The following is a 9905-nucleotide window of genomic DNA, read 5'->3' as shown; positions in this document are numbered from 1 at the left end:
CAGAGTCTAAGTAACAGCTGGTTTTCTCCAGAGCCTCTAGTGGTGAGGATGTTACGCTGCAGGCTGTTGCCAGGTTGCGGCCCCCATGCACACAGAGGCTGGTAACTGCAGACAGACAGGAACAAAGCGTGGTACAAGAACATGGGGTAAAAGCATGGTCAGACAAGCCAGTAGTCAGGGCAAACAAGGATCAGTTGGGTGAAGCCAGGATACCAGAGTATTTATAACTGGAATAACAACTGGCCCACGGAAATAGCATAAAGATGAACTCCTTGTTCAAGCAACTTCCTGTTGAAGTTCACTTCCTATATATAGGGGAGGTCATGTGGCAAATGAGGATCATGTGACTGGCAGGTAAAAGAACCCACCAGCAGAGGGAGTGCTGTGGCAGCTCAGGTTGTGTTCACACTTCTGCCAGCAGATGGAGTGCTTCTGCGGAATATTCTGGTCCTCTAGAGTAAAGAGGCAGCTCTCAGGGAATCACATGATTCAGACCAGGAAGTGACCAGAGGAAAAGTTTCATGAACAGAGCTGCTGCTAGGGTTGGGCAAATTGGCCCTTCATTGAGGGTAGGTGGGCAGTAAGACATGTTTTTTTTTACCTGTTTCCTCTTACTTTTCTTTAGCTGTCCAGAACAGTCACTCAGTGCCTTGCACATGTGCAGCAGGTTTCAGCTCACAGCCATCATACAAATGGCAGTAGTAGAGATGAGTTTAAAGGAAAGAATGTGTTTTCTATCTGTTGAATCTCTGGGGTTACCTGCTGGACGGCTCCTGGAAATTGCAGTCTGAACCTCAAACAAAAGGCATTGTATATAATATGGTGGAATTTTGGTGTAACATTTTTTGTACATGCAATATGGTTTAGTGGACGGGTGTGTTTCCTGATGGTGTTTGTACCAGGATTCTGTTCTATATTATACCTCCCTGTTATCATCCTGTGGTATTTTTTATCATCAGATGTTAATGGGTTCAATTTAGTACCATAACGCTGATATTCTCCCAGATACTCCAATATGGGTATTTTGCTGTCTCTAGCATTACCCTTGTTAGGCTTCTAGCAGACGCCATTTTTAAATACTTTTTCTGTTGCTTTTTTCTAGTTGCTATGCTGACTGGCAGAAAGTGCGGTAGAACATTTTTTGTAGGGTTTTGTTTGTAATAAAAGACGGGATTTCTGAGGTGCAGCCATATATTGAAAATCAAAAGTTGAATAAAAACATTGTCACATATACATTGGTATACATGTTAGTTAACCCCCCTAGCGGTAATCCTGAGTGTGACTCAGCATGGATTTTACATGCTAAAAGCGGTAATCCCGAGTCGCACTCGGGGTCGCTAAAAACGTAAAAAAAAACATTTACCTTGTTCTGTTAGCGTCCCTGGGCACCCTGCTGGTCCTTGCAGCTCCTCGGCACACATCTTTTTTCTTGGATCTTCTGCCGCTACATGCAGTAACGTTCTCCGGGTGTTCCTGGTGACGCCGGTGCATGCGTCTGTGCAGGCGGGAGGCGCGGCAGGAAATTTAAAGGAATTTGTATTGGATTCAATACAAAATAGCTGTGTTGAGTCCAATACAAAGAAATTATATATATATATATATATATATATATATATATATATTATATTTATGCTACTGTACAGTTATATTACAGGTTTCTGTATTATATTTATATTATACATGCCACTGTACAGTTATATTACAGGTTTCTGTATTTTTTTAACAGATCTTTGTGTTTTTTTATTTAAAGTTTATTAGTAAATGTATTAAATATTGAACATATTTCAGTGAGTTATGCCTGAGTATTACCGTATTTTTCGGACTATAAGACGCTCCGGCCTATAAGACGCACCCAATTTTAAAGGAGAAAAACCTAGAAAAAAAAGATTCTGGGATCGCGGTATCGGATGAGTATGATTTTTTTAAATTATATTTAACATGTATTCGGTGTATAAGACGCACCCACTTTTCCCCCCCAGTTTTGGGGAAGAAAAAGTGCGTCTTATAGTCCGAAAAATACGGTATAGGCCTACAATGTAAAAAACATTTGCATGCAAAAAAATCTAATGCTTTTTGCATGAAAATATGGACAGAAGTAGAACGCTAGGAAGGTTAATAATGCTTGTTCCCACTAACCAAAATGGAGTGGGCAATTCATCAACAGACAGTAAAATCCCTCAACAACAGTAAGAAAATTGGCAAAGAAAAGGTGAATGTATCGTGTTTTGACGAGGAAGGATAAAGGGGGCGGGGAAAGAGGAGGGTAAATGAATACTGTGTACTAACTATGTAACTATGTAATCTTATTTTTAAAGCATAATATGGAATATTTGTATATTGCATAGGTAAATCAAGGAACATACATAGTATTGCATGATCAGTGCTATAGCACATAACATTTTATTGTTATGATTCGTTAGAGAAGGGTAATATTAGTAAAGAGTCAAAAGACTGAATACATTAGGTTTAATTATAAAAGAAAACAAAGAATACTTGTGAGTGTGAGAAATCATAATAACTGAGTCTGGAGATACAAAGTTAGGACGCTCACGGGCTGCAGGGGTCAGGGTGTGTGACGAAATCGTAAGACACCCGCTGGCCTGCCTTATATGGGAAGCCGGCAACGTTGGGTAAGGTGACGGCGCTTGTGCAGAACTGCTACACATGCGCCGTGTGGATATCACTGCACAGCCCCTTTGAAGAACAGGGGCAAATATAATAGGCCACATGTTTAAACTTCACTCAGGCGGGGGACAGGGAAGCCGATGGGTGGGTGAAGCAAGAGGCCCGTCCACCACAACGTCAGACGCCACACCTCCAATGGGTGGGCACATTGTTCCCCGTTGTGAGTGTGGGAGCAGGCAGTAGGGGCAGGACATGAAGACTGGTGTGGGTGAAGTGATGGAATGGGAGATGTAAGGGGATGGGAGTATTTGATCGCAGACGTGTAGGATAAGCAAGGGGAGGTGGACGGGATCCATGGTGGGAGTAGAGTGACTAGGCTAGGGATGTGAATGGGAATATTGATGAAAGGTCATGTGAGCAGAGAGCCAAGGTACTTGTGAACAGATCTTCTACATTTCCAGACAAGGTAGAAGGAAAATTGTCTGTTTCCAGCAAGACACAATCATGTTTTTTGTTTTTCATGAACAGGGAAGCATCTCAACTCTTCTGTCCCCTAACTACCAGCCTGAAAATCTGTTGGCTGATCATATAAGCAGAACAATTCTCAACCATGAGTTACCTCTGGGCAGACAGCAGCTCCTTTCCGTTTTCAAGTCGATATACCTGATGGCATCTCCAGTTACATTCTAGAGCTTTTAAATACTGGCTTGTGACCCTTTCACAAAAACAAATTAAATTAAATTAAATTTTAAAAGCAATAGTACTAATCTTGAGTTCTGCTGATAATAAAGAAGGATTCAGAGAAAAGCAATAGTAATTCTTTCCCATTGACTGAAACTGAAAAGGGGTTAACTAAAATTCATATGGCTACTTCTTTTATTCTTTCTTGGGCAGGACAAACTTTTCCAGGGCTGGTAGCAGCGTTCTATCCATGACCGCCCGGGACTTATTGAAAGGCAGAGGCTCCTAGCATTTGGATTTTCTTTTTGGTGGCAGATAAGCTGTTCAAAGCTTACAAACATTTGTAAATAGGCACAATATATGGAAAGTTTTTATTCGAATAGCAGAATCAAATATTTTCTTTCTGTTAACCCATCACCAGTACAGGTTCCAGAATTTTCTACATTCAGCTTTGGACAAGGAACTTGGGGTCAACTATTTTAGGTCCAAGTGTCAGCCCTTACAACCACCAATTGGGTGGAACATAGTTTGTGGTGACAGTTCTTCAAAGCAGTATTGAAATTGAAGCCTTCAGTAATGTCATTCTTTCCAGCATAGGACTTGCCTTTGGTCCTACAAGATCTCAGGGAGCCCTTTTTCTATCCAGTTAAAGTCTGCTCAAGAAGCAGAAAATGGACTTGGAAGAAGATTTTTTTGACTACTTATACCATGATAAGCAAAGTTTCAGAACTAGGCACCCTCTTGGAAAGGAGCCAGGTTCCACCCATCTTCCTGAAAATGTAAATGCATCTGAAAGGATCTGCAGGTTTCTTGGCTCTATTCCTCTGTGATCTCTCACCATCCCAGTGTCTCTGGGTGCATCAGAACAGGCGCCTGGGAAGAACTGATCAACGACGCATACACTCGTATGGTATCAAGCAATCTTCAACTTTATTGTAACAAACATTTAGTTTTTATAACATAACAATATATCCTAGCGCATGCTCATTCATTAGAATAGATAGATACTAGTGTATCTATTCTAGATTGAAATTATTTAGCTACATAATTTCAGACACGTACAAAACATCTTGTTATTCATAAATAATCGACATTATCTGAGTTGGCAAAATTAACAAGGACACTGGTCTTGGCAGAACATCAGGTTTATAGAATCTAAACAACCAAAGAATACATTTAGTTCTCAGAACTAAGCTAGAATCTGAAACAAAATAGAGTGTCTCAGGCAACAAAATGGAGTGTCTCAGACCCTTTCAGCATCCATCATTGAATGTCTTGTTTAAGGTGTATTCTGTGTATGGCTAAAACTGGGAAGTATAACCTCAGCATTGGGAAACTTGTTTTCTGAAGGTTCTCCTGAGGAAGATTGTCCATTTGCCTACAGAGAAACAAATTATTTTATAGTTGTGAATGTTCCCGTCAGCCTACCTAACAGTCGCAAATGGAGCAAAGCTGTATCTTTGACGGATTTTACATCCTAGGGTTTTAAATATCATGTATGCTTACATTATGAGGGCTTGATTCAGTTGCAAGAAGTAAAGAAACATACAACTAGGGAAGGGACAACATTTTAGGCTTCATTTACAGAGGTTTCTACTAACGTGATCTGGGAACAACTAGTTGGAAATCTCCAAACATTCTTTTAGCTTTATAGGTTGGAGCTTCAGTCCACTTTGGGGATTCCATTTGGCAAGTGGCTCTTTCAAAAGAGTGATTTTATTTCCGTGGCATTGTTTTCTTCTCTCCCTTTAAAGTATTGCTTGATACATCCCAGCTGTATGCTGTCAGAAGGAGTGACAGGAATATAAAAAATTGTTATACTTACCTGTAATCACTTACCTTAATACTTACCTGTAATTTTTCTTCCCTGTAAACTCCTCCTGGCAGCACATTTCTCTCTCTTGCCCTGTCACCAGCTTGGCAACAGAACACCCGCAGGGGGGGTACTTTTATAGCTTTGGGAAGGTGGTCCTATGGAGATCAAGGGATGGAAGTAACCCAGCTTTATGTTATCGGGGGGGATTACAGGAAGGGAAATTACAGGTAAGTATGACAACAATTTTCCATTGTCTCTGCTTCCAGCATATCTGTGTACACAGGCAGATTACGGATTTCTACATCAGACTGCGGGGTAAGAGGTGTGCAGCCTCTCAAGCTTTTATTTTACACTTTGGCCTGTTTTTTCTCAAGCTTCCAGCTGCATAGTGAGGAAACCACAGCAAGCATAAGCTTTACTTTGCAATGTTCATTTTTGAAAACTAAGGAATGGAGGTTTTGACACTGGGTACTTTTACATACCTGACCTTTGTAATATGGTCATATACAGTGCATTTCACACTTCTAAGATGGAAGGCGGTGTGGGTGGTGGGGGGGGGTCATGTCCGAGACAAAGTCTTACCTTGGCCTGATCCATGTTGGTTATTGCCTGTCCACTGGGCTGCAATTTTCAAGCTTTGCAAAATGGCCCCATTTAAGTCAATAGGTTACTGTGCAGATATATTTCCATCCTCTGGGAAGCAATGATGTAGCAGGCTGTAGTTGTTGTGCTAAGACAGTACCTGCTTGCTCTATTTCTAGGATAGTTATGACTAGGCATGCGATTTGTAGTAGTAATTCAGTCACTAACTTCTATAATGCTTGATGTGCTTTGCTCCTTTTGACAATCATCACACATTATGCTGCAGCGCTGACAAATATATGACCATATTTTTCGTTACCACCCTGAGATATGATGCACCTGACCCTGGCAATGGCAACAATGATCTGTTTTTTCTCTACTACTACTGTCAACAGGATAGAAAGCCAGGGGAGAACTTTGCTGTTGCCGGAATAGGAGTAGAAAAGAAAACTTTTTAATGTGGTAAGTGGTAAATTCTCTCTTTCTGTTTATTTGCTCTCTGCTCAAGTTGACCACTTAAGTAAAGTAAGTGTTTTGTAAGAGTGTTCACTCTACAGGGTCATGCTGCTTCTATCCTGAGGAAGATGATTGCAATTTGGAAAGCCATCCTACACAGGTAATATTCACAGCTGTATATTTGCATAAAATAAAAATAAATAATGTTTTTTCATATACATAATCAGTGGGATTTGGGTGAGATGAGTCTGGTTGCTACTTGGAGCTCTGTCACTATCCCTACTGTGGGAGAAAAGGCCGATTTCTTACCTACTTCTACTTCTTTATGTCTACCTATATATTGCTTATCCTTAAAGCTGAGCTAAACCAACCAATGAATTATCTTTCAAAGAAAAGCTAAAGTTTGTATGTGTAGACCCTTCTGAGATCATTTAGAATGTGTTTTGTGTACATGACCTCCTTTTGACCTTCGTGAAGCAGGTTATGTGTTCTCATAGAATTGTATCAGAATGGAACACTAATTTGAAAGCTTCAAAAGCCACTAGATGCCCACCTTAAACATACAGGGGTATTTTCTGTAGTATCTTCATTTATGGTCTTTTTATATTCCCTAATGTTTTGGGTAAGAAGTGTTGTAAAAGGCTTGTCAAACATAGGACCTCAGGGATACAATTGTGCCTGGCCAGCCATTTCTACGGGAAAGTAATACTAATGTAGAAACTAATTACACTCAAATTTTACCCTATTAAGGAGCTCTTCCATTACTTGGTGGGTCTTTACAAACTGGGGCAAAAAGTTTCATTCCATTCAGCAAAATCTTATTTGTAATATTTTTATTTCCTAAAACACATACTTATTATAGAACTCTGAGCAGCATGGTTTGTTCCCTGCCTTGGTCATTTTCTTATGACCGAAAAAGGAAGATCAGGATGACTCCATTGGCAGACAGAACTCTACTACAGGGTCCAAATTACAGCAAAATGTTTCAATGTCAGCATAAACTCCCATCCCCTTAATGTTCCTGGTGATCTAATTATGACAGCATTTTTACTGTCAAAGTGGTTCTTTTCTGTTTAAATTTCCTGCCTGGTCAGTCCCCCAGAGCAGTGCCCCCACAGGCTCAGACGTCCATTGGTCATGCGGGGGATGCCAGGCTATAGGACAAAGATGCAAGGTGGACATGGCAGGAAGATGCCGCGGACTTGTCGAGATCAATTAAGTCCTTTACAATGTCACCCCGAGTTTGGCTCGGGGTTACTGCTTTTGGTAACAAAAATTATCCTGAGCCATACTCGGGAATACGGCCAGGGAGGTTAAGAAATAGGTGAAAATCACACACAAGACAGTAGAGGGAGGGGAGGCACTTTTAAAAGACTAGTGCAAATAAAATACAGAGTCAAAGGTTTATTACATGATCAGTATAATATTTTAAAGCTGTTTTTATTATGAACCATGGTGGCATGATTTTGTCTGACTTTAGTTCCTTTACCCCAATTTGTTCACAGTTGGAACACCTACATTGTGGATTATCAATATGTGGCAGAATTGTGCAATGCCCTGTGAGCAGGCGACCAATGTAAACCCACTGCAATCATTGCTAAAACTTACATTTCAGGTAAGGTCATGGACTGTGTGTATATAATCAATCATTTAGCCCCCATTACTATGACTGCAGCAAAACAGATCTTGCAACCTATCAACCCTAAAAACCCATGACTCCTCCAAACCAATACCAACGCTCCCTAATACCATATTCAAATAACCACAGAATAATATTTGGGTTAAATAGCCCATAGCCTAATTAAATATTCAAATAAAATATAACAAATACAAATCTTAAATATAAACCATAAAACTTAAATAAATAACATAAATAACCAAAACATAAATTAACATTTCTACCTAATTAAACATTAAATACCTTATCGCAACAATTTTTTTGCCTCACAGGCACCCAATTACACCGGTGGTCTGCTTCACCATGATAAAAGTTTATATAACTGATCCCAGAAACAAAACCTCCCAGCTCGGGAACTATGTAACCTTCCTTTACCACAGACCACCACCAAATATTAATTTATTACCTTGTTTTCTTACTATACAAAGCTAAAAAGGATACAAAGACTTTGGTGTGGCTATGTAATAGCTTAAATATGGATTCATAGGCCCTGATTTATGAAAGCTCTCCAAGGCTGGAGAGAATACACTTTCAGAAGTGAACTGGGTGATCCAGAAAACATGAAATGGATTTTTTAAAATCATTTTCTATTTGCTAGCAAATGTTTTGAATCCTAGACCAGATCCATTCCAAGTTTGCTGGATCACCCAGCTTCACTTCTGAAAGTGTATTCACTCCAGTCTTGGAGAGCTTTCATAAATCAGGGTCATAGACTTTGGGTTTATTAAGAAATTAGGTAACACACACATCACAAACCTGACAATGAGTTCTATATTGATATATCTTTAAAACAAGAATAACTCCAATAAATTAATTCCTAATTAGGTTAAATTTATTTCTCCTCCCCTTCCTTTTTCCTTTTATATATGGAATATATTTATGTCAAAAGAATCAGCATTGCAGTCAGGGGGAATTTAGTATAAGGTTTATCTTAGTAGTAAATTTCTTAGCAGATGTAGTACTAGAAGAAATCATGACTGGAAGACAAACAGAGCACCGGATTTTGCTTAAATGGCTTGTAGGCCATTTATTACATTATTAACATAACCAATTAATTACCAAAACTAGATAACAACAATAACAAATCAAATTAACATATTAAATCAATAACCTACCCAAAATTAGAGAACATTTTAATAACATTTTCCCAGCCGCATCATGCCAAGCTCGGGAACGATATCACTAACAGGCACAGTCCCACCAAAATACCATGACCTTAAAACACACCTTTTTTGGAGATTCCACACCAAAGACAGAATCTCCCACCCCCATTTAACACTACCCAAACCAACATCCTTCAAGGACTTCACCACAGCACATCCACTGGACCCATTACATAGCAGCGCGGGAGGGTGGGAAAACTTCTCTCTTACAAACTCTTCCCACACTTACCAAAACTTTCCTTCACTCTGTCTTCTCACTAAAATGATCCCTCCTTCTCAAATCCCTGTCCCTTTAACCCCTTTATTTTCCACCCACCTCTACATCACTTTCACATCCCCCTCCCTCGTGCTAACTTCCTGGGCTTTTTCTATTAACCCTCTCACTGCCTGCTTCCTGACTCCCTCAGTCATGTAGGCCTTCCACTACCTTCCTAAAGTCTTTACACTCCAGGCCTGTCAGCACGCACACTGGGCAGAAGAGCCCCACTGTCCAGCAAAACACATGCTATGTTACACATGTGCTTAGAAGATTTATTTGGGATGATTACAAACAGAGAGTTGAACCTTAATAAAGGGCTAAATATTCAAAGCCAGAAGATTTTGTCCATTCATGTAAAACACATGTAATTATTTCTCCATACATTGCTCTTTCAGGGAAGGCATTTGGTTGTGTTGGGGGATATGTAGCAAGTAGTAATGCACTCAGACACAATGCCCTCCTTTGCCGCTGGATTCATCTTTATTACCTTCCTCCCTCCTATGCCGTTGGATTCATCTTTACTATCTTCCTCCCTCCTATGCCTCTGGATTCATCTTTACTACCTTCCTCCCTCCTATGCCTCTGGATTCATCTTTACTACCTTCCTCCCTCCTATGGTGCTGGATTCATCTTTACTACCTTCCT

The 9905-nt window shown here is 40.0% G+C and overlaps 1 long non-coding RNA gene across 1 annotated transcript in view; it reads left to right on the top strand.

Annotated features, from left to right (window-relative positions):
• Positions 1–434: 434 nt before the first annotated feature.
• LOC140344637 (uncharacterized) overlaps positions 435–9905 on the top strand; it is a 28259-nt gene continuing 18788 nt past the window's right edge. Inside the window, exons 1-4 of the long non-coding RNA XR_011923615.1 lie at positions 435–569; positions 6100–6166; positions 6262–6320; positions 7666–7775. This is a non-coding gene — a long non-coding RNA (uncharacterized lncRNA). The remainder of the gene's footprint in view (positions 570–6099; positions 6167–6261; positions 6321–7665; positions 7776–9905) is intronic.

The sequence above is a fragment of the Pyxicephalus adspersus genome, chromosome Z, assembly GCF_032062135.1.
Source record: "Pyxicephalus adspersus chromosome Z, UCB_Pads_2.0, whole genome shotgun sequence".
NCBI lineage: Eukaryota > Metazoa > Chordata > Amphibia > Anura > Pyxicephalidae > Pyxicephalus > Pyxicephalus adspersus.
The sequence above is the reverse complement of the archived record's forward strand: the minus strand, read 5'-3'. Positions and strand labels throughout refer to the sequence as shown.